The 20,504-nt window shown below is 44.5% G+C and overlaps 2 protein-coding genes across 4 annotated transcripts in view; one reads left to right on the forward strand and one right to left on the reverse strand.

Moving 5' to 3' along the window:
• The window catches only part of CRIP1 (cysteine rich protein 1), a 106,036-nt gene that overhangs the window by 84,691 nt on the left and 841 nt on the right, over positions 1–20,504 (forward strand). The gene's annotated exons all lie outside the window — the stretch shown is intronic.
• Positions 1–20,504, reverse strand: part of ALDH9A1 (aldehyde dehydrogenase 9 family member A1) — a 101,029-nt gene that overhangs the window by 42,465 nt on the left and 38,060 nt on the right. The gene's annotated exons all lie outside the window — the stretch shown is intronic.

A 20,504-nucleotide genomic window follows, 5' to 3' on the forward strand; every position in this document is an offset into this window, starting at 1 on the left:
AAGGGAAGTGCTGCCAGTCTCTCCCCCTCCCCTCGTCCTTGCAGCCCGCGAGGTTTCCCTTAATCAGCCCCCGCATGGGAAAGCCACGGCTATCGGCAGCACTTACCCAACTGTCCCCCTGGCCTGCAGGGCCACCGTGGAAACAGCGAAGGACCGGCCTGCTTCACCTCTACCTGGCGAGCCTGACTGGACGCTGATCTACAACTTGTGGCAGCCATCCGGAATGCAGTCAGCCTTAGATCTGACCCGTGCAGCTGCCCTGAAGCCAGTGAGAGACCCCGCTGCCTCAGCCCCACCCCCTGTGCATGCGCACAGGAAGTGCTGCGTGAGAGTCCAAGAAAAGGGTGATAACCTTGTCTGATTGGCCAGAGACCGAGTTGTAATTTGTTTAGTCACACCTTCCCCTTCCTGTTTAGCTCCAGTTTGTTAACAATGGTCTGGATCTGGAGAAGATGTAACCTGTAATGAGAAAGAAACATACTCTCCTGGATCCTGGACCCCCTTTGGAATTTTAGGGAGGGGTCGAACTCTCATGCAGCGCACATAGAACAAACGATCAGGTGAATACAACATTCCTTCTCCTGTGCGCTGCTTAGAGAATCCAAGCAATGGGATATGCCCAAGCTAAGTATCCCTAGGGTGGGGAGTTGAAATGTCCAGGGTCCTGTTGACTGGAAGAACCTGCTGCAAGACTCGTCTTCCAAAGGCCGCCTCTGCTGAGGCAAACATGTCGAGTTTGTAGTTTCTGATGAAGGGAGAGGGCAATGTCCAAGTGGCTGCCCTGCAGATCTCTAGTATAGAGGCCTGAGTGGTCCAAACCACTGTTGTGGCTGCACTTCTTGTCGAATGGGCCGTAATGGGCCATAATAGGTTGAGCCTGATGATTGTAAGCCAGAGAAATACAGGCCTTGAGCCAGGGACCTGGGCTGAAAAGAGATGTGTCTTCTGGAACAGTGCCGTCCAGGCGATGTATATGCGCAGGGCGTTGCGTACATCTAAGGTGTGCCACCAGCGTTCCCTGGGATGTTTGGGATTTGGACAAAAATCTGGTAAGATGACCTCCTGGGCCCAGTGGAACCAGGAGCTGATTTTTGGGACGAATGTCGGGTCCAGGCGGAGGATGACTCTGTCAGGATGCATAATACACAAATCCTTCCGAACTGAGAGAGCCGCCAGTTCCAAGATTCTTCAAGCAGAAGTGATGGCGATGAGAAAAGCGACCTTAAAGGTCAGAAGCCTGAGACTGGCGGAACTCAACGGTTCAAACAGAGAGGACGTGAGTGCCTGTAAGACAAGGGACAGATCCCAAGATGGATATCTGTGAACAGGCGGAGGTCGCAAATTGGAAGCCCCTTTCAGAAAGCTACAAACCCTCAGGTGCTGAGAGAGGGTTGAGGTTCCCTCGCAGAACAGAATAGTTGCCAAAGTGGCTACTTGTTTACGGAGGGTATTAACCATTAATCCTGCCTCTAACTCTTCCTGCAGGAAGTCCAATACCTGAGGTACAGAGGCCGATGTTGCACTTTTCTAGTGCACCAGCGGCAAAAGGAATTCCACGTGGCGTTGTGTATGCGGGTTGTTGATGGATGTTGGGAAGCAAGGATGGTAGAGATTACCTTCCTAGAGAATCGGTCCTTTTTCAGGATCTCCCTCTCAAGTGCCAGATGGCCAGTTGAAACCATTGAGGCTCTGGTGTAGCATGGCCCCTTGGCTGAGGGAGATCCTGTCTGGAGGAATCCTCCAGGGAGGTGATATTGATAGGGTCAGTAGGTCCGCGAACCAGGTCCGCCTGGGCCAGTGAGGAGCTACGAGGAGAACCTCTGTGCCTTCCTGCAGAATCTTCCTGATGACCCTCGGTATGAGAGATAACGGGGGAAATGGGCCCTGGGGCCACAGACAATGGAGGGCGTCCGTCCCTTCAGCTCCTGGGGATCGGAATCTGGTGTAGTACCGTGGAAGTTGTGCATTCGCTGGGCTGGCAAAAAGGTCTACTTGGGGTGGGCCGAATTTGGTTGACAGCTGAAGGAACAGATCTAGATGAAATTTCCATTCTGCCTGATCGATAGTCTTTCTGCTCAACCAATCCGCTTGGATGTTGGAGATCCCGGAGATGTGTTCTGTCCACAGGGAGAACAAGTGTTTCTCTGACCACAGACCTATCGCAGCAGCCTTGTGCATCAGCACCCTGGAGCAGGTGCCCCCCTGATGGTTCACATGTGCCTTGACTGTAACATTGTCCGTCAGTAACAGCACGTGGTGCCCTGACAGTTGAGCTTGGAAATGGCAGAGTGCCAGATGAGTGGCTCTCAGTTCCAGCCAATTGATGTCTTTGAGGAGGTCGTTTGGAGACCATCTACCCTGGGTCACTCGAGATTGTAACTGAGCACCCCATCCAAAAAGGCTGGCGTCTGTAGTCAGGGTTAGGTGGTAGTGGTCTTTGAAGGAACAACCCTGCTCTATGGCTTTCGACATCCACCATTCCAAGAATCTGATTACCTTGAAGGGAACTCTGATCTGTTTCAGGGAGTTGCTGAGGCCCACCCGTTGACTTGGCAATAGAAACCATTGAAGAGGTCGGGAGTGCAACCTCACCCAAGGTACAATCCGTAGGCAGGAAATCATTTTGCCTAACAATTGGGAAAGAAACATCAATGGTTCCCTCTTGAGGGTTCTGACTTGCCTGATGGTGGTGCGGATGCTGGAGTGACGTTCCTGGGAGAGGAAGACGAGGCTGGCCTGAGTTTCGATCCTTGCTCCCAGATGGACCAGGCTGGTGGAGGGGGTCATGTGACTCTTCTCCCAATTCACTGTAAACCTGTGATCGGACCATGGTTTGGACCATGATCTGGAGATCTAGACTCACCTGCTGAGGGAATGAGGACAGGACCAAAATGTCATCCAGATAACATAACACACATATGGGTTTTGTCCGCAAGTGAGCAGCCACCACATCCAGAAGTTTGGTAAATACTGTGGGGGTGGACGATAGTCCGAAGGTATTGGTATTGGTAATGTAGTCCCGCGTAGGAGAACCTGAGGAATCTCCTGCGGGACGGTCTGATGGGCACATGCAGATAAGCCTCTCATAGATCTATTGATGTCAAAAGATCTACCTGTCTTATGCAACCCAGAATGGTGTGCAGGGATTGCATTTTGAAGCGTTTGTATTTGATGTGTACATTCAGCTTCTTCAGATCTAGGATGGCGTTGCTTCTGCCCAATTTCTTTTGCACGAGAAAGAGTATCGAATAGAAGCCGAATCCCTGATGTTGAAGAGGTACCGGTTCTATGGCTTGAATGGTCAGCAGGTGCTGGATTTTGGCTTCCATCAGAAACCTCTTGGTAGCGTCCTGTGACACCGAGCATTGGATGAACTGTCTCACCGCTTCCTGCGAACATGCCTAGGGGGTGGGGTAGAGTGGCCCCTCGCTGGCTCCAGGCCAACCTTGCAGATCTAAGGCTGACCATGTTCCAGCCCAGATGGTCACTGCCAGGTTGTAGATCAGGGCCCGGTCGGCCTGTGCCAGGCTGCTGTGGGCTGGTCCTTCACTATTTCCAGGGCGGCTCCGTGGGCCTGATCTAATCACATTGTGGGGTGGATCTGGCCTATGGGCTTTGAGTTTGACACCCTTGCAGTAGAGAAATTCCCTGAAGATGGGCTCCAGCATGAGTCCAAAAGCTCAGAAGAGAAAATCTCTGGTCCCAGTGACAGACCCAAATTCAATTCCAATCATTATAGAATAGAATAACAGAGTTGGAAGGGACTTTGGAGGTCTTCTAATCCAACCCCCTGCTTAGGCAGGAAACCCTATACCATTTCACACAAATGGTCGTCCAATCTCTTCTTAAAAACTTCTAGTATTGGGGCATTTACAACTTCTGGAGGCAAGTTGTTCCAGTGTTCTATGTTGCTTCTCTCCTTGATTAGTTTCCACCCACTGCTTCTTGCCTTGCCATCAAGTGCTTTGGAGAATAGCACCTCTTCTTTGTGGCAGGCTCTGGGATATTGGAACACTGCTATCATCACCTCAAGTCCAACTTTTCATCAGACTAGACAACTACCCAGTTCCAGCAACCGTTCTTTATATGTTTTAGCTTCCAGTCCCCCAATCATCTTTATTCCTCTTCTCTGCACTCTTTCTAGAGTCTCAACGTCTTTTGAACATCGTGTTGACCGAAACTGGATGCAGTATTCCAAGTGTGGCCTTACCAAGGCATTCTAAAGTGGTATTAACATTTCATGTGATCTTGTTTCTATCCCTCTGTTTATGCAGCCTAGAACTGTGTTGGCTTTTTTGGCAGCTGCAGCACACTGCTGGCTCATATTTAAATGATTGTCCACTAGGACTCCAAGATCCCTCTCACAGTTACTACTATTGAATGAGGTACCACATATACTGTACCTGTGTGTTTTGTTTTTCTTGCCTAAATGTAGAACCTTACTTTTTTCACTATTGAATTTCATTTTGTTAGATAGCGCACAATGTTCAAATCTGTCAAGTTCCTTCTGTATCTTCTGGAGTGTTGGCTATTCATGCTAACGGTAGTCTGCAAATTTGATGAGTTCCCCATCTATCCCCTCGTCCAAATCATGATGAAGATTTTTAAGAGTACTGGGCCTAAAACTGACCCTTGGGGTACTCCACTTCATACCTCCCTCCGTGTAGATGCAGTTCCATTGAGAATTACATGTTGAGTGTGGTTGGTCAGCCAGTTACGAATCTGGCTGACCAGATTCTGTCTAACCCACATTTTTCTATCTTATCAAGTAGTAGGTTATGGTCTACTTTATCAAATGCCTTACTGAAGTCCAAGTAATTTATATTGATAGCATCCCTCTGGTCCACTAATTTTGTCATTTTGAAAAGTGAGATTATATAAGGCCAGTCTAGCACAATATGAATGAAGAAAAAAAATAACAGCTCTCAAAAGAAACCAGCATAGCTGCATAAAGAATTATCCTGGGACACATATATTTGCCTTCATTCGTGAAAAAGAAATGACTTTGCTGTAGGTGTATACAAGGCCACCCAACCAGCTGGAGGAAATAGATGAACTCTTTACTAATCAGTTAATTGACATGTTTAGGAAACACACCACTATAGTAATTGGGGGACTTTAATTATCCTGACATCAACTGAGAAACATACTGCAACAGGTTCTGGAGATGTCTAGCTGACAATTTTGTTATACAAAAGGTAGAGGAGGGAAAACTAATATATAACTATACTAGCAAAAAGAAACATAGTCATGAAAAAAGAGACTGACGTTGTGATTTGTAAAATGTGTTCCCTCTATGTGCTTAAACCCAGAAGACCCACATTACACATGTAAACTAAATGAATTACTGGGAAAAAAAGTAAGAGGCTAGAGGCAATTCTAGCCACTTTAAAACTCAACCTACATAATGAGAAGCCCCAACCTAAGTAAGAACAATATATCCATATTGAACATAATAAGGAAAAAACAACTTCTGGAAGAAATGAGGCTGTATATGATCTTTTAGAGGAAGACTGATGGAAATATGTCACTCATAGAAGAAAACTGTAACCAAGAACATTGTCCCTGCTGTCTAGTCCAGCCCCTTTGGAGCTGAGCAATTGATTTGATCTAGAAGAAAGCATGCAGACATCTAGAAAAGAGGAATCATCAGGTGCTCCTGTGAAAGGAGGAAAAATAACTTCCTACAGAAAAATAAGACTTCCCTAGGGGGAAAAAAGGTGAGTGTTGATGATTGGAGATTCAATTCTCAGGGAAACAGAACCAGCAATCTGCAGACCAGATACAGTTGCAAGAAAAAGTATGTGAACCCCTTGGGATTACGTGGAGTTTTGCATGAATTGGTCATAAAATGTGCTCTGAATTTCATCTAAGTCACAACAATAGAAAAACACAGTCTGCTTAAAATAATACTACACAAACATTAGATGTTGCCATGGTTTAATTGAACATAACATGTAAACATTCACAGTGCAGGGAGGAGAAAGTATGTGAACCTTTGGACTTAATAACTGGTTGACCCTCCTTTGGCAGCAATAACCTCAACCAAACGTTTCCTGTAGTTGCAGATCAGACCTGCACAACGATCTGGAGTAATTTTGGACCACTCCTCTTCACAAAACTGTTTCAGTGTAACAATATTCTTGGGATGTCTGGTGTGAATCGCTCTCTTAAGGTCATGCCACAGCATTTCAATCGGGTTGAGGGCAGGACTCTGACTGGGCCACTCCGGAAGGTGTATTCTGTGCTGTTGAAGCCATTTTTTTGTTGAATTACTTGTATGCTTTGGGTCATTGTCCTGTTGCATCACCCATCCTCTGCGGAGCTTCAGTTGGCGAACAGATGGTCATACGTTTTCCTGCAAAATGTCTTGATAAACTCTGGAATTCATTTTCCCACCAATGACAACAATCTGTCCAGGCCCTGAGGCAGCAAAGCAGCCCCAAACCATGATGCTCCCTCCGCCATGTTTTACAGTGGGGATGAGGTTTTGATGTTGGTGTGCTGTGCCTTTTTTTCTCCACACATAGTGTTGTGTGTTCTTCCCAAACAACTCAATTTTGGTTTCATCTGTCCACAGTATATTTTGCCAGTAGTGCTGTGGAACATCCAGGTGCTCTTTTGCAAACTTCAAACGTGCTGCAATATTTTTTTTGGACAGCAATAGCTTCCTCCGTGGTGTCCTCCCATGTACTCCATTCTTTTTTTTTTTTATTAAATTTTATTAACATAAACAAACGTAAAACACAAATACATGTAAACACTTATACATTAACAAAAAGTCAATCGACTAACTTCTAGAAAACCTTCGCACTGGTGATTAATGTCCATTTAACCAATTTTCCTTAATCATACTATTTACAAATTTACTTGCTTATACCTTAATACATTCATAGAAGTTCAGCAGTATCTTTCTACAATCATATTAACCATTTATTTATACAATCCTATGGCTCATCTCATGTATCTATTTCTGCAATTCTTGAGTTATGTTCTCCTAGTGTCCTATGTTGTTGGCCCTATCCTTCCTTCTAACCATGTGTACCATTTTTGCCAAACTAAATAAAAGTCAGTGTTCTCTTTATCTTGGAGCTCTTTTGTGAGCCTATCCATCTCTGCGCATTCATTTATTTTTGTTATTATTTTTTCTTCTGTTGGTATTATCTCAGATTTCCAATTCTGAGCATACACTATACGTGCCGCTGTCAATATGTGGATGGTAAGATATTTTATCTCCTTGGTACACTGTGTTGTAGTCATTCCAAATAGAAAGAATTCTGGTTTCATTTCTACACTTTGCCTCGTTGTTTCTTCAATTATTCTCTTAATCTCTTGCCAGTAGTGTTGTGCCTTCCTGCAAGACCACCAGAGATGGTAATATGTCCCCATTTGTGTCTTGCACTTCCAACAGATTGGTGATGTGTTTGGAAACATTTTAGCCAAATGTGCCGGAGGAAGGTGCCATATATAAAATATCTTGTATAAATTTTCTTTGTATGGAATCGACAGTGTCATCTTATAATTTTCTGCCCATAGCTTGTCCCATCTGTCCAGCTCTATATTGTGACCTATATTTCTTGCCCAGCTTACCATGTTTTCTTTCACTGTTTCTTAGTCACTGTTGGTAATTAGTAGTTGGTCTTGGTAGTATCTTGTATTCTGGCAATCCTTATATCAAATATCCAATTATAGTTCAAGTCCACTTCCTTTCAACTGTCAATAGTTTCAATATAATATATCCATGTATTATCCACTTGTTCCGTAATCCTCAGTTCAAGTCCTCGCCGGGATAAGCCGTGGCAGAAACAAAAATTATAAATCCAGTGTATTTCACGTCCGATCGTACTTTTTTTCCCTCCCTTTACTTTTTGTCCAATACACACCGATCGTGCACCAAAAGTATCAAGCGTCTGCTTCCCCAAATAGCTCAATCCAATAGTCCCGTTACTTTATTATCCAATTAACTTGATCGGTAAACTCGATCCTGTTAAGGAAGCCTTTATCTGAATTGTCCAGTAAGTATCGGCAACAATGTTATAAGTTCTAAGTTGACTGTGTTATCCCTGCCGTTGCTCAATATGGCTTCACCGTCCTTTCTTCTATGGATATCCGGGGCTCTAAAAATCCTCCCATTAAGTCTTTTAAGTTTTCTGAGACCTTCACTCTCGCAGCTTTTTGTTATAAAGCTCTGGTTATCGATCACACACTTCGTTCAACCGTATTCCCTCTGGATTCTTTCGGATTCCACTGACTACCAGATTACGCGCTGTCACTTTCAATATGGATTCCTCCCCTTCACTCCACTTATCGGTCGCCGCTTCTCTTTCTCCTCTTTTACTCAAGGGTTCCTTCCACCCGCTTTCTCCCAACCGTTAGAAAATGCAGATATACCTTTTCAATCTTTAATCCTCACTTCTGTTTTCACCGATGCTTTTCTTTTTCAATCTTCGCTTCCCTCTTAACAGCTGTCAGCGTTTCTGGCCAGCCGGGTGGCTGGTTATTCCTCGTTCCGAGTTAGAGGAGTTATCCTGAACCTTCGGGGGGATTGCCGCCCTCCCTGAGGTCCTCAGAAATTTCCCCTTTTTCTACCGACCTCTACGGGGTCGGTAGCGCTGAAATCAGCGCCCGCAGCGAGGATATTAGGGGCTTTGGAAACGGAGCACCATTCCTTTCGTCCCTAACACGTTGACGTCACCGCCAGAAGATCATCCCCATGTACTCCATTCTTGTTTAATGTTTTCCTTATTGGAGATGTGTCAACAAAAATGTTAGCTTGTGCCAGAGATTTCTGTAGGTCTTTAGCTGACACTCTTTACCTCATGAAGCATTCTGCGCTGTGCTCTTGCAGTCATTTTTACAGGACAACCATGCCTAGGGAGAGTAGCAACAGTGCTAAACTTTCTCCATTTGTAGACAGTCTGTCTTACCATGGACACATGAACATCAAGGCTTTTGTTTTAAAAAAATCTTTATTTACATTTTCCATTAAAAAAAGAAAGACAACACATCATATAAATAACAAACAAGACAACACAACAAAAAAAAAAACCACACAAGCATATCTATATGTAGTACCTTAATAACCTAATATTCGGTACTGTGTATCTATATTATATTCCGGAGAAGACAGAACAACTTGTATACCTTTACACATCAATTAGGTCTATCCAACCTCACTTTACTTGTATAATATAAGTTTCTCGATAGATACAATTCCTCATCTAGTTTGGGTTATAATTTCCTCTTCTCTAACTACATATAAAATTTTTCCCAAGATAAGCATGTTTGTGTTTGGTCTCTGTCTTTTAGTTTTTTAGTCAATTTATCTGCTTCCGCACATTCCAAAATCTTCTTTATAATTGGCTCCTCTGATGGGGTATTTTGATTTTTCAAAAGTTGAGCGTACGCCAATCTTGCCACTGTGATAATGTGTAATGCAAGATACCATGAGTCTCTTAATATTTTCCGGCTTGGAGCCGAGCAGGCATGTCTCTGGTCACCATTCAATCTTTTGATTTAAAATCTCATTAAGCCATTTTTTTATTTTCCCCCAGAATTTTACTGCTTTCGGGCACATCCATCACTGATGGTAATAGTGCCATGCTCAAACCCACATTTCCAGCATTCAGCAGACTGTCCGGTGAACATTTTAGATAGTCTATCGGGGGGAAGATGCCACCTATATATCATCTTGTAAATGTTTTCTTGTAAGCCGTAGACACTACTAATTTCATATTCCCCCACCAAATCTCTTGCCATTTTTCTAAATGAATTGAATACCCAAAAATTTTTCCCCCAGGCAATCATTGTATCCTTAATTATCTCACCTATCTCTATTCTCATCAGCAATTTATAAGTTTTTGAAATCATGCCTTTTTCTTGGCCCATCAGGATTTTGTCTAATTCTTGTAACTCACCATTAATACCTTTCCTATCTCTATCTTTTTTATATTTAGATTGGATCTGTAGGTAGGTCCACCAATCCACTTGCAACCCTTGGGAGTTTAATTCCTGTTTAGATTTTAATTTCCCTTGTATGGTTAGCAAATCCTTATATATTAATTTTTTCGCAGGGTTATAGTTTGGGGTATGTCAATGCTTCTAGGGGGGCTATCCAGCATGGTGTTTTAGTATAATATTTTTTACTAACTTTTTCCCAATTTCGAATTAAGATATTTCTTATGTAATGTCGGGTGAACCATTTGCTTTGTGGCGTATTATCACGCCAAAGTGCCATATGCCAACCTGATCTGTCCCCGTCTCCACACACACACAAACACAGCCAGCCGAGGGTTAAGGAAGCACTTGGCACGCACACAGGTCGTTATCTCAAACTTGGCAACAATATAAGCACTGTCTGCCAAGAGCTTTACTTCAACAGATAACATAACATTACATACGCATTGTAAATAGTCCAGCAAAACAATATCCCTTCGGCAGCTTCAGGCGTTGTTCAAGTGACTAGCCAGAGTTAGTTTTTGTTCGTCACAGAGTTTTACCAGCCACCACCCTCTCTTATATAGTCTCTGGGGTGTGGTCCAGTGACTCAGTTATAATCCCTAGCATGCCTCCTTAACTGCTGCAACCGTTTATCACGCCTTCGTTGGCGTGCATCCAGGGACGACGGCTCCCCTTCCTCGCTCTCATCAGAGACACCTGGCTCCTGGCTAATCTCCTCTTCCTCGGCCGGCACCTGAGGCAGTGCCAGAGGGGAGGGGCCTGGAGAGGGAGGCCTGACTGACTCCTCTCCCTCATGTTCGGAGCCTTCTTCCTCCGATGAGATAGGCTCAGAGGGCGGGGCCACAACACTATCCCCCACCTCAGGGCCCTTCCCCCGGGTCTGACGGTCAGGATGGGGTCGGGACAGGAACTGTTTGTGGAAAGCCCGTACCAGGTCAGGGGCCTGAACGGCAGACGCGTCCACTCAGGTGAAATCCTCAGGCCCGTACCCCTTCCAGGCGATGAGGTATTGGAAGCGCCCCTTCAGCCAACGGGAGTCCCGGATGCTGTCCACCTCGTACGTCGAGGCGTCATCCTCATCGGCTGCGGCTGGGGGGGCAGGCATCGGCGGGCGGCGGAGATGGCTCGCGGGGGCCTCAGGGACCAGGAGGGACCGATGAAAAACAGGGTGGAGCCGCATGGAGCGGGGTAGTCAACCGGTAGGCCACCGGGTTGATGACCACCTCGATAGGGAAGGGACTGATAAAGCGGTGGGCCAGTTTCCTCACCGGCCGGTCTGTGGGGAGGTGTTTCGTGGACAGCCACACCCGATCTCCGACTTCCAGCGGTGGCGTCGCTCGGCGGGCGCAATCGGCGAACCGTTTATAATCCTCTTTCGCCTGGATCAGCTGCCGCCGCACCAGTTACTGCAACGCCTGCAGCTCTGAGAGGAAGTCCCAGGTCTCGGGAACAGGGGAATCCAAGATTGTCAACGGGAAAAGCCGTGGATGGTATCCGACGTTGGCATTGAACGGGGTCATCTGGGTGGAGGTGTGTTGGGAGTTATTAAAGGCGAACTCCGCCAGGGGAAGGTACTCGGCCCAGTTGTCCTGCTGCTGGTTGACAAAACAGCGGAGGTACTGCTCCAGTATGCCGATGACCTTCTCTGTGCCCCCGTCAGTCTCCGGATGGTGTGACGATGACAGGCACACCTGCACCTCCAGCGCGGCCATAAGGCTTTTCCAGAAGCGGGCCATGAACTGGGCCCAGCAGTCCGAAACCACCCGGTCTGGCAGGCCGTGGAGGCAGAAGATATGTTGCAGGAACAGGCGAGCCGTGGTGCGGGCCGAGGGCAGGCCGCGGCACGGGATGAAATGTGCCATCTTCGTGAGCGCATCCACCACCACGAGGATGGTCGTGAATGTAGCGGAAAGGGGCAGTCCGTCAGGAAGTCCATGGAGATGGCTCCCCACGGTCTCTCCGGTGTCGGCAGCGGCTGGAGGAGTCCAGGAGGGGGGCTGGACGCGGCTTTGGCCTGTCGGCACGTCACACAGGACGTCACGTAGGCGTGCACGTCGTGCCGTACCCGAGGCCACCAAAAAGTCCGCGTCACCAGGTTCAAAGTCTTAAAGAAGCCAAAGTGCCCCGCCGCGGGGTTGTCATGGCACTGGTTCATGACGAGGGCTCGGAGCGGACTCGTGGGTACGTACAGTCGACCCCAGTGCCTGAGCAAGCCCTCCTCCACGGTCCATGGGGACGCGGGGCCGACGTCCGCTCTCCGTTGCTGCGACCAGTCATCCCATCGCTGCGCTTCCAGCACCTGAGCCCGCAGGTCCACCGGTTCCTGGACTGCGGCCAAGGAGTCCGCTGGCAGCACCGTCCGGGGGGGAAGGGAGTCCTTGGGGCAAAAGTATTCCGGCTTACGGGATAGCGCGTCCGCTCTCTGGTTGAGGCTGCTCGGGACGTACGTGACGTGGAAGTTGAACCGGGCGAAAAACAACGACCACCGGATCTGCCGCTGGTTCAACTTCCTGGCCGTGGTGAGGCCAGAGATTTTCTCTTCCAAGCTTTCGGACTCATGCTAGAGCCCATGCTTCAGGGAATTTTGCTACTGCAAAATTTTGCTACTGCAGGGATGTCAAACTTAAGGCCCATGGGCCAGATCCAGCCCGCAATGTGATTAGATCGGGCCCAAGGAACCACCTTGTAAACAGTGAAGGACCAGGCTCCAACAACTTGGCCTGGCACAGGCTGACTGGGCACTGATCTACAATCATCTGGGCTGGAACACTTTCAGCCTTAGATCTGCAAGGCCGGTTTAGAACCAGTGAGGGGCTGTACTGCCCCTAGGCTCATGCACAAGAAGCGGTGAGCGCACACAGGGCCTGGCATTCGTGGGGACCATCTTGCCCTGCAGGATGATTGTGTTCTGACTGGTTCCCTTTCACCCAGGATGCCAGCGCTCACTGCCTCCTGTGCGCATGCCCAGGGCATGGGGCCGAGGCAGCGGGGTCTCTCACTGGCTCCAGGGCAGCTGAATGGGTCAGATCTAAGGCTGACTGCATTCAGGCCCGGATGGCCACCACAAGTTGTAGATCAGCACCCAGTTGATCTGGACCAGGCAGAGGTGAAGCAGGCCGGTCTTTTGCTTTTTCCATGGTGGCCCTGCAGGCCAGAGTGAGAGTTTGGCAGTGCTGCTGGTTGCTGTGCTGCTGCCGGCCGTGGCTTTCCCATGTGGGGGCTGGGGCAGTCCCAGTAAAAGGGAAGCCTTGCGGACTGCGAGGCCTGGACAAAGAACAGGGCATGGAGGCTCTGGTGTGGGCATGGCATTCTACAACCTTGTGGTGACCATCTGGGCCAGAACGCGATCAGCCTTAAATCTGAGTCAACAGGCTATCCCGCTGCCCTGCCCCCTGGGTGTGCTCATAGGAGGCAGCGAGTCCTGCAGGTTGACTATGTTCTGCGCCCCCTTCTTTCATCCAGGACGCCAGTGCTTGACAGTGTGCACACGCCCAGTGGGTGGGGCTGAGGTGGGTGGAGTGGTCTCTGGCTGGCTCCAGGGCGGTCGCACGGGTCGGATCTAAGGTTGACCATGTTCCAGCCAGGATAGCTACACCGAGTTGTAGATCAGAACCACACCCGCACCAGTGCCTTCATGCCCCGCTTGCCAGCCTGGCCTCGCAGCCCCCTGCCGGTTAGATGGGTCAGTCACGGGGGGGGGAACTATCCATTTTTGTCACAGAACTTCTGGACATACCATAGCAATGGGGACTCATGATGAGAGACTCACTTTCATTGTGGCACCCAGAATGGAATGGCCGCTAGTTCTAGGGCTCACCTGGTTGAGGAAGTGGAACCCCAGAGTGAACTGGAAGCAGGGGACTCTAAGATTTCAATGTGGAGTGACTGAATCCGATGGCCGAAGGGAGAAACTGGGGGGGAAACCCAAACAAAGCAGCAGCAATGGCAGGAAAGGCCGTGCCAGACCAGGGCATCCCCAGGGAGTATAAGGACCTAGCTGAGGTATTCAGTGAAGAAGCCTCCGACAAGCTCCCCACCACCACCACCCAACAAACTGCACTATCGAGATCCTCCCAGGGGCCAAACTACCAAAACCAAAAATGTATAGTATGTCCCCCAGGGAACTCAAGGAATTGAGAACCTTCATAGATAAAAACCTGGCGAGAGGTTTCATCGAACCCACACAATCAAAAATTGCTGCCCTGGTGCTATTCAGAGAGAAGAAAGGTGGGTCTTTGCACCTTTGTGTAGATTATAGTAATGTAAACACTGTGAGTGTGGAGAATGTGTACCCCTTTCCCCTCATGAAAGAATGTTAGCCCATCTCTCCAAAGGATTTTTTTTCAAAACTTCAGAGAGGCTTACTACCAAATCAGGATTAGGGAAGGGGATGAATGGAAAACAGTTTTTAACACTCCTTTGGAGTGTTACCAATTCAAAGTGTTTCCATTTGGATTACAAGGCACCCCTGTCGTGTCTATGCAACTGATAAACAAGGTGCTCCATAAGCACCTGTACAAAGGGGTTCTGATGTACTTGGATGACATTTTAATATACAGAAAGACAAAAACCAAGCACGTAAAGCTTATCCGAGCGGTCCTAAACAAACTCCGTGCTGCGAAACTTTACACATAAGTATCCAAATGTGAATTCCACAAAGACGGAATTGACTACCTGGGATATAGGATTTCCCACAAGGGCGTGGAAATGGACCCAGGGAAAGTGCAAGCAGTGATTGACTGGGCTTCCCCCTGCACCCGCAAACAATTACAAAGCTTCCTGAGGTTTGCAAATTTTTACTGGCAATTTATCCCAGCATTTGCACAAATTGAGTTCCCAATCACTAACATACTGAAAACATAGTGTGTGGGGGGGCGGGGGGGGGACACAAACCAAAACCAAAGCAGCCCATAAACTGGACCATGGAATGCCAGGCAGACTGAAACAATTGTTCTCAGCCAAACTAGTCCTAAAACACCCAGATCCAGAACAGCCGTTCATCATACAGGCAGATGCAAGTAGGGTAGCAGTCGGAGCCATCCTACTCCAAGAAAACGAGTAGGGCCAACTGCAGCCCTGTGCATACACATCTAAAAAACTAACCGACACTGAACAGAGATGAGCTATCTGGGAGAAGGAGGCTTTTGCATTATTGCAAGTAAGGCTCCCTTACTTGGAGGCATTTCCTAGAGGGGGATAAAATCCCTTTTGAAGCCTGGACTGATCATTAAAACCTAGAGACCCTGATTTCTGGTTTGGCGTCGTGGCGAGACAGTTGGGGAATTAGCGGGCTCTGATGAGCTCCGTGAAAACCCCAGCTGACGAACCGCTGCCAATGGGTCTGCGGACCAGAACTGTCCTGTAGGGACGGGGAAGAAAAGAGAGGCACCTCGGATGACCAAAAGGAACAGGCAAGTTCCTCGAAGGTCGGAGTGAACTCTCTGTGACACGGCGGCGGGAGATGGCAGCCATGGCGGCTGCCATGAAGCTGGGAGAACCGGACTAAGTATAGAGCTGGAGAGAGAAGAGGAATGGAACGGAGTTTTTTGAAGCCGGGTGAGTGACAGCCAACCCAGGCGTGAAATAACAAGGGAAACATCTTTTAATTATAAGACCCCTAATGATAAATAGTGGCTAAGGAGTGTGGGAGCAAAGAAGATTTTGAAATGTAACTTTAAAGAGACAAATACCCGATAGAAAATTGATTTTTAAACAAACTATTTGGAAACCTTAAAACAATTTGAGAATGGTCAAAGGATTGGAAAGATATAAAGAGATCCTTTTTTTTCTTCTCTTTTTTAAGCCGAGGTGGCGCAGTGGTTAGATTGCAGTATTGCAGCTACTTCAGCTGACTGCTAGTTCAGCAGATCAGCAGATCAAATCTCACCGGCTCAAGGTTGACTCAGCCTTCCATCCTTCCGAGTTGGGTAAAATGAGGACCTAGATAGTTGGGGGAAATATGCTATTTAGTATACTGTCTTTGGTGTAAGCCGCCCAGAGTCCTCGGAGAGTGGACGGCATAGAAGTATGACTAATAAATAATAAATAAGTTTTTAAAAAAACAAAGATAATGGATAATAAGCTTTAAAAAAGAAGTGATGTACAAATAAAAGGGAAAAAAGGAGGGGAAAAAGAAGTGAAAAGAGTTATTTAAATTTGGACTGGACTTTAAATATGATTTGGTACTTTTAAACCTAAAAGAAAAAGAAAAGCTAAATAAGATTGTTATGTAATTGAAACAAAATGGATACTTTTTAAACAATCAGAAATTGTGGATTGTAGAGAGACACCATCTGGAGTAAAAAGGAATATTGCAACTTGGTTTTTGTTTTGGAAAATTGTGGACTTCACAGATAACATCCGTGAGAACTTGTGGGGGAGGATTTTCTTGTCTACAAGCGGTTTGACTTTTGGAGAAAAAAAAATAAAAAGAAGGGAACACAACGGAACTCTTATAACTGGAATATTAACATAAAAAGAAAAATGGCGCAGGAATTAGAGAAGGAACAAATTGATCTATTTGACTTGGACAATGGAAATAAAAGAAATAATTATAATGTTGCACAGAGGACAAAAATTTGAAGATATAGAAGCTGAAATGAAATCTACAAGTGGACAAGAAAAAGAAGATGGAGGAATAAGACATAGAGGTGGAGAATAAAGAAGATAAAGACAATGTGATTAAATATGAATAAGTAACTGAATCCTTATTAGGATTTTAAATGTATTGTGAGCCGCCCTGAGTCTTTGGAGTGGGGCGGCATATAAATTGAATTAAATTGAAATTGAAAATAGTAATAATAAAAAGGAGGTCTCTAGAGATTATAGAGATTAATAATAATATAATGGTGATTACACTGGGATTAACAGTGAATGATAAAAGAATAAAAGGTTGGTAAATATTAAGGAAAATAAATAAGTCCAGGACTTGGATTTATAAAACTATATTGAGATTAATAAACATGAGAAGAAATATGTTACAGATACTTAGAAATGAAATATGGATTGAAGTTAAAACATATGAGAAATAGACTATGTTAAAAATATATATATCAATGGATATGAAGAAGTAATTTTTATTAAGATGGTGGATGATATTATTTGAAAGTTGATAAAGTATTTAAAAGTCATATACTTAGAGACTCTTTGATGAGAGTTTGGAAGAAGCACCGACTCAAATGGGATTATAAAATACCGCTATGGCTGGATCTTGGTCATACTTTGTGGAATACAAATATAATGTCACTCGGGGGGTTTTTATACAAAGAGGTTCTTTTTACAGATGCGGGCAGATGGCAGCTGAAGACATTGCAGACACTGTTGGACGAAGGGATTAATCTAACATGGTTACAATATAATCAATTACAATTGAGATGGAAAGAGGACCAAAAAACTGGTATTATGTTGCACGAAGAAGAATTGGTTAGACATATAAAAGAGAAAGGTCCAATGCATATCAAAAGGCTTTATAATGTTTTGCTAGAAAGGGATTCAGAAACCGAATTAGTTAAAGATTGTATGATTAAGAGGGCACAAAATTTTGAAGAACCAGTGATGTTGGAAACATGGGAAAAAATTTGGGTTCAGAATGTTAAATTTACACAGTCGCAGAACCTGAGGGAAAATTTCTATAAAATGTTTTATAGATGGCATTTAGATCCCAAAAAGTTGTCATGTATGTACCCTAATGTTCAGCCAAAATGTTGGAGATGTGAATGTTTGGATGCTACGTATTATCATGTTTGGTGGACCTGTAGGAAAGTTAAGGCTTTTTGGATAAAAATCTGGTGGGTCATGCAGAATGTTTTGAAGAAAAAAATTCAATTCTCTCCACAATTGTTTTTATTGGGTATAGTTAAGGGTTTTACATTGGGTGAAACAAAACTGATATTGTATATGATAACAGCAGCAAGATTGTTGATAGGTAAATATTGGAAAAATGAAGCTTTGCCCACTATTGAGGAATGGACTTTGAAGATGGCCAGTTTTGCAGAGATGGCGAAGATTTCAGCATACTTAAAAGATTGCTCACAAGAGACTTATGAATGGGAATGGAAAAGATGGATAGAATATGTTCAGAACAAATATCAAACTAGAAAGTATCAAATAGCTTTTATTTGAAAATAATGTTTTAGAAATATTTTAATGTAATGAGGTAAAAAGAAAAATTATACAGGGGAGGGAGGGGTTCAAGTTTACACATAAGTGTCATATTAAGGGTTTTTTTCTTGTGTTTTTTTTTTACGAGTTATGAGTATATTATAGGGAAGTCTGGGGGGAGGGGAGGGTTAGGGAGGGTTAGGGAGGTTGGGAAGTTTGGGAGGGGTGGAGGGGGGGGGAAAAAGGGGTGAAAATGTAATTGTAAAACTTTTGCAATAAAAAAAAAAAAAAGAATAAAAGGTTGGTAAATATTAAGGAAAATAAATAAGTCCAGGACTTGGATTTATAAAACTATATTGAGATTAATAAACATGAGAAGAAATATGTTACAGATACTTAGAAATGAAATATGGATTGAAGTTAAAACATATGAGAAATAGACTATGTTAAAAATATATATATCAATGGATATGAAGAAGTAATTTTTATTAAGATGGTGGATGATATTATTTGAGGGAATTGATAGCTATAATAATTGGGATACTGTTTAAATATTTATAGATTACACTGGGATTAACAGTGAAAAAAATAAAGATGATTACGATGATTACACTGGGATTAACAGTGGAATAAAGATGATTACACTGGGATTAACAGTATAATCATGGAATGATAAAATAACAATGGTAATAATTTGAATATTTTTCACTTAAGCAAAAAAGAAAATTGAAACAATATATGATTATGATTTACAAACAAAAACTATTTAATTGGTGTTTGCAATAATGGAATAAAGATTTAATGAGCATTATGTGAAGAAATAAATAAATGTAAGAAAGTTATAGAAATGGAAATAATTTTGAAATATAAACATGTTTGAACTGTATTGTTAACAGGATTTAGGGTATGAATTGTGAAATGTATTATGAGGTATTAATTGAATTAAGATTTAAAGTGGGTTAATAGAAGGGTAATTATATTGATTAAGTAAACATGAGTAAACTTTTTTAAAGATGGTATTAGTTGAAATATGTGATTTAAGATTAAGAAATAAGTGTTATGGCAAAATAGAATATATAAAATTTTGTTAAAGGTGACTAAAATTGAACAAATTGATGACTGGATCAAAGCTCTGTTCCGAAAAGATGTAATTTGTGTGTTTGAAAAAAAAAATTAAAAAAAACTTTTTGCAAAAAAAACCAAACCCACAGAAACTCTCCCCAAAACAAGTTTGCCGGGCTCAACACTTCAAATGTTTCAATTTCAACCTAAAATACTTCCCTGGGGGAAAAAACTTTTTAGCAGACACACTATCCAGAAAGCCTCAGTTTAATAGTGGAAAACCTGAAGTGATCAAACCCCTGCTCTCAACTGGCAGCCAAAGTGATGACCAGGGCTCAAGCTAAACAAGAACCACTAACAGATAATGCTACCACTCAGGTGTTTAAAAAAGTCCTACAAACCAATGACTGGTTCCTAAAACATTTGTTTAATTAAAGATGACTTAGCTTGGATGGGAGAAAATTATATGTCCCAGCTAGTCAGAGAATTCCTCTCATGCAAACATGCTACGACTCCAAACTGGCTGGTCACTTCGGCTCGTGAAAACCCTACACCTTATCAAAAGGCAATTCTGGTGGCCATCTCTTAAGAAAGACATTGAAAGCTATGTTGCCAGTTGCCCTATCTGTGCAGCAGCAAAGAGGAGACAAGGGAAATCCCCCCAGGCTTTTACAGACAGTAGCCGAGCCTTCAGAACCCTGGAGTGAGATCTCTATAGATTTTATTGTAGAGTTACCTGAAAGTGGGGGGAATACTGTTATCTGGGTCATAACAGACCTTTTCTCCAGTAGGCCCACTTCATTCCCTGCCAAAAAATCCCCACTGTTAAGGCACTCGCCAAACCGTTCCTGCAGCATATCTATCAACTACATGGGGCCCCACAAAGGATAATATCTGATCAGGGGGGTCCAATTCACTTCAAAGTACTGGAAGGCCTTTTTTGGACTTTCTCAGAACCAGTCAGGGTCTAAGTTCTAGTCCTCATTCTCAGACTAACAGATAGACAGAGAGATTGAACTCGGTTCTGGAACAATATTTAAGATGCTTTATTAACTATCAATAAGGTAAGTGGACTGACTTGCCTTTTGCAGAAGTTGCCTATAATAAATCTGTGCACTCTAGCACTGGGTTCACCCCATTTTGAGTTGCCACTGGCCAGGACTTCATCCCAATGCCAGAATTACCAGTAGAGGAACCAACCATACCCTCACTTAAGGAGTGGATACAAAAACTACCAAACACCTGGCCAGTAGTGAGACTAGCCCTGAATGAGGCTAGAGCTGCTTTTAAAGCCCAAGCTGACAAAAGAAGGACAGAACCAAACCCATTAAAAATAGGTGATAAGGTTTACCTGTCAACAAAATTCCTACAATCCTTACAAC

Source organism: Pantherophis guttatus, chromosome 3, assembly GCF_059756535.1.
Source record: "Pantherophis guttatus breed Tessera chromosome 3, ASM5975653v1, whole genome shotgun sequence".
NCBI lineage: Eukaryota > Metazoa > Chordata > Lepidosauria > Squamata > Colubridae > Pantherophis > Pantherophis guttatus.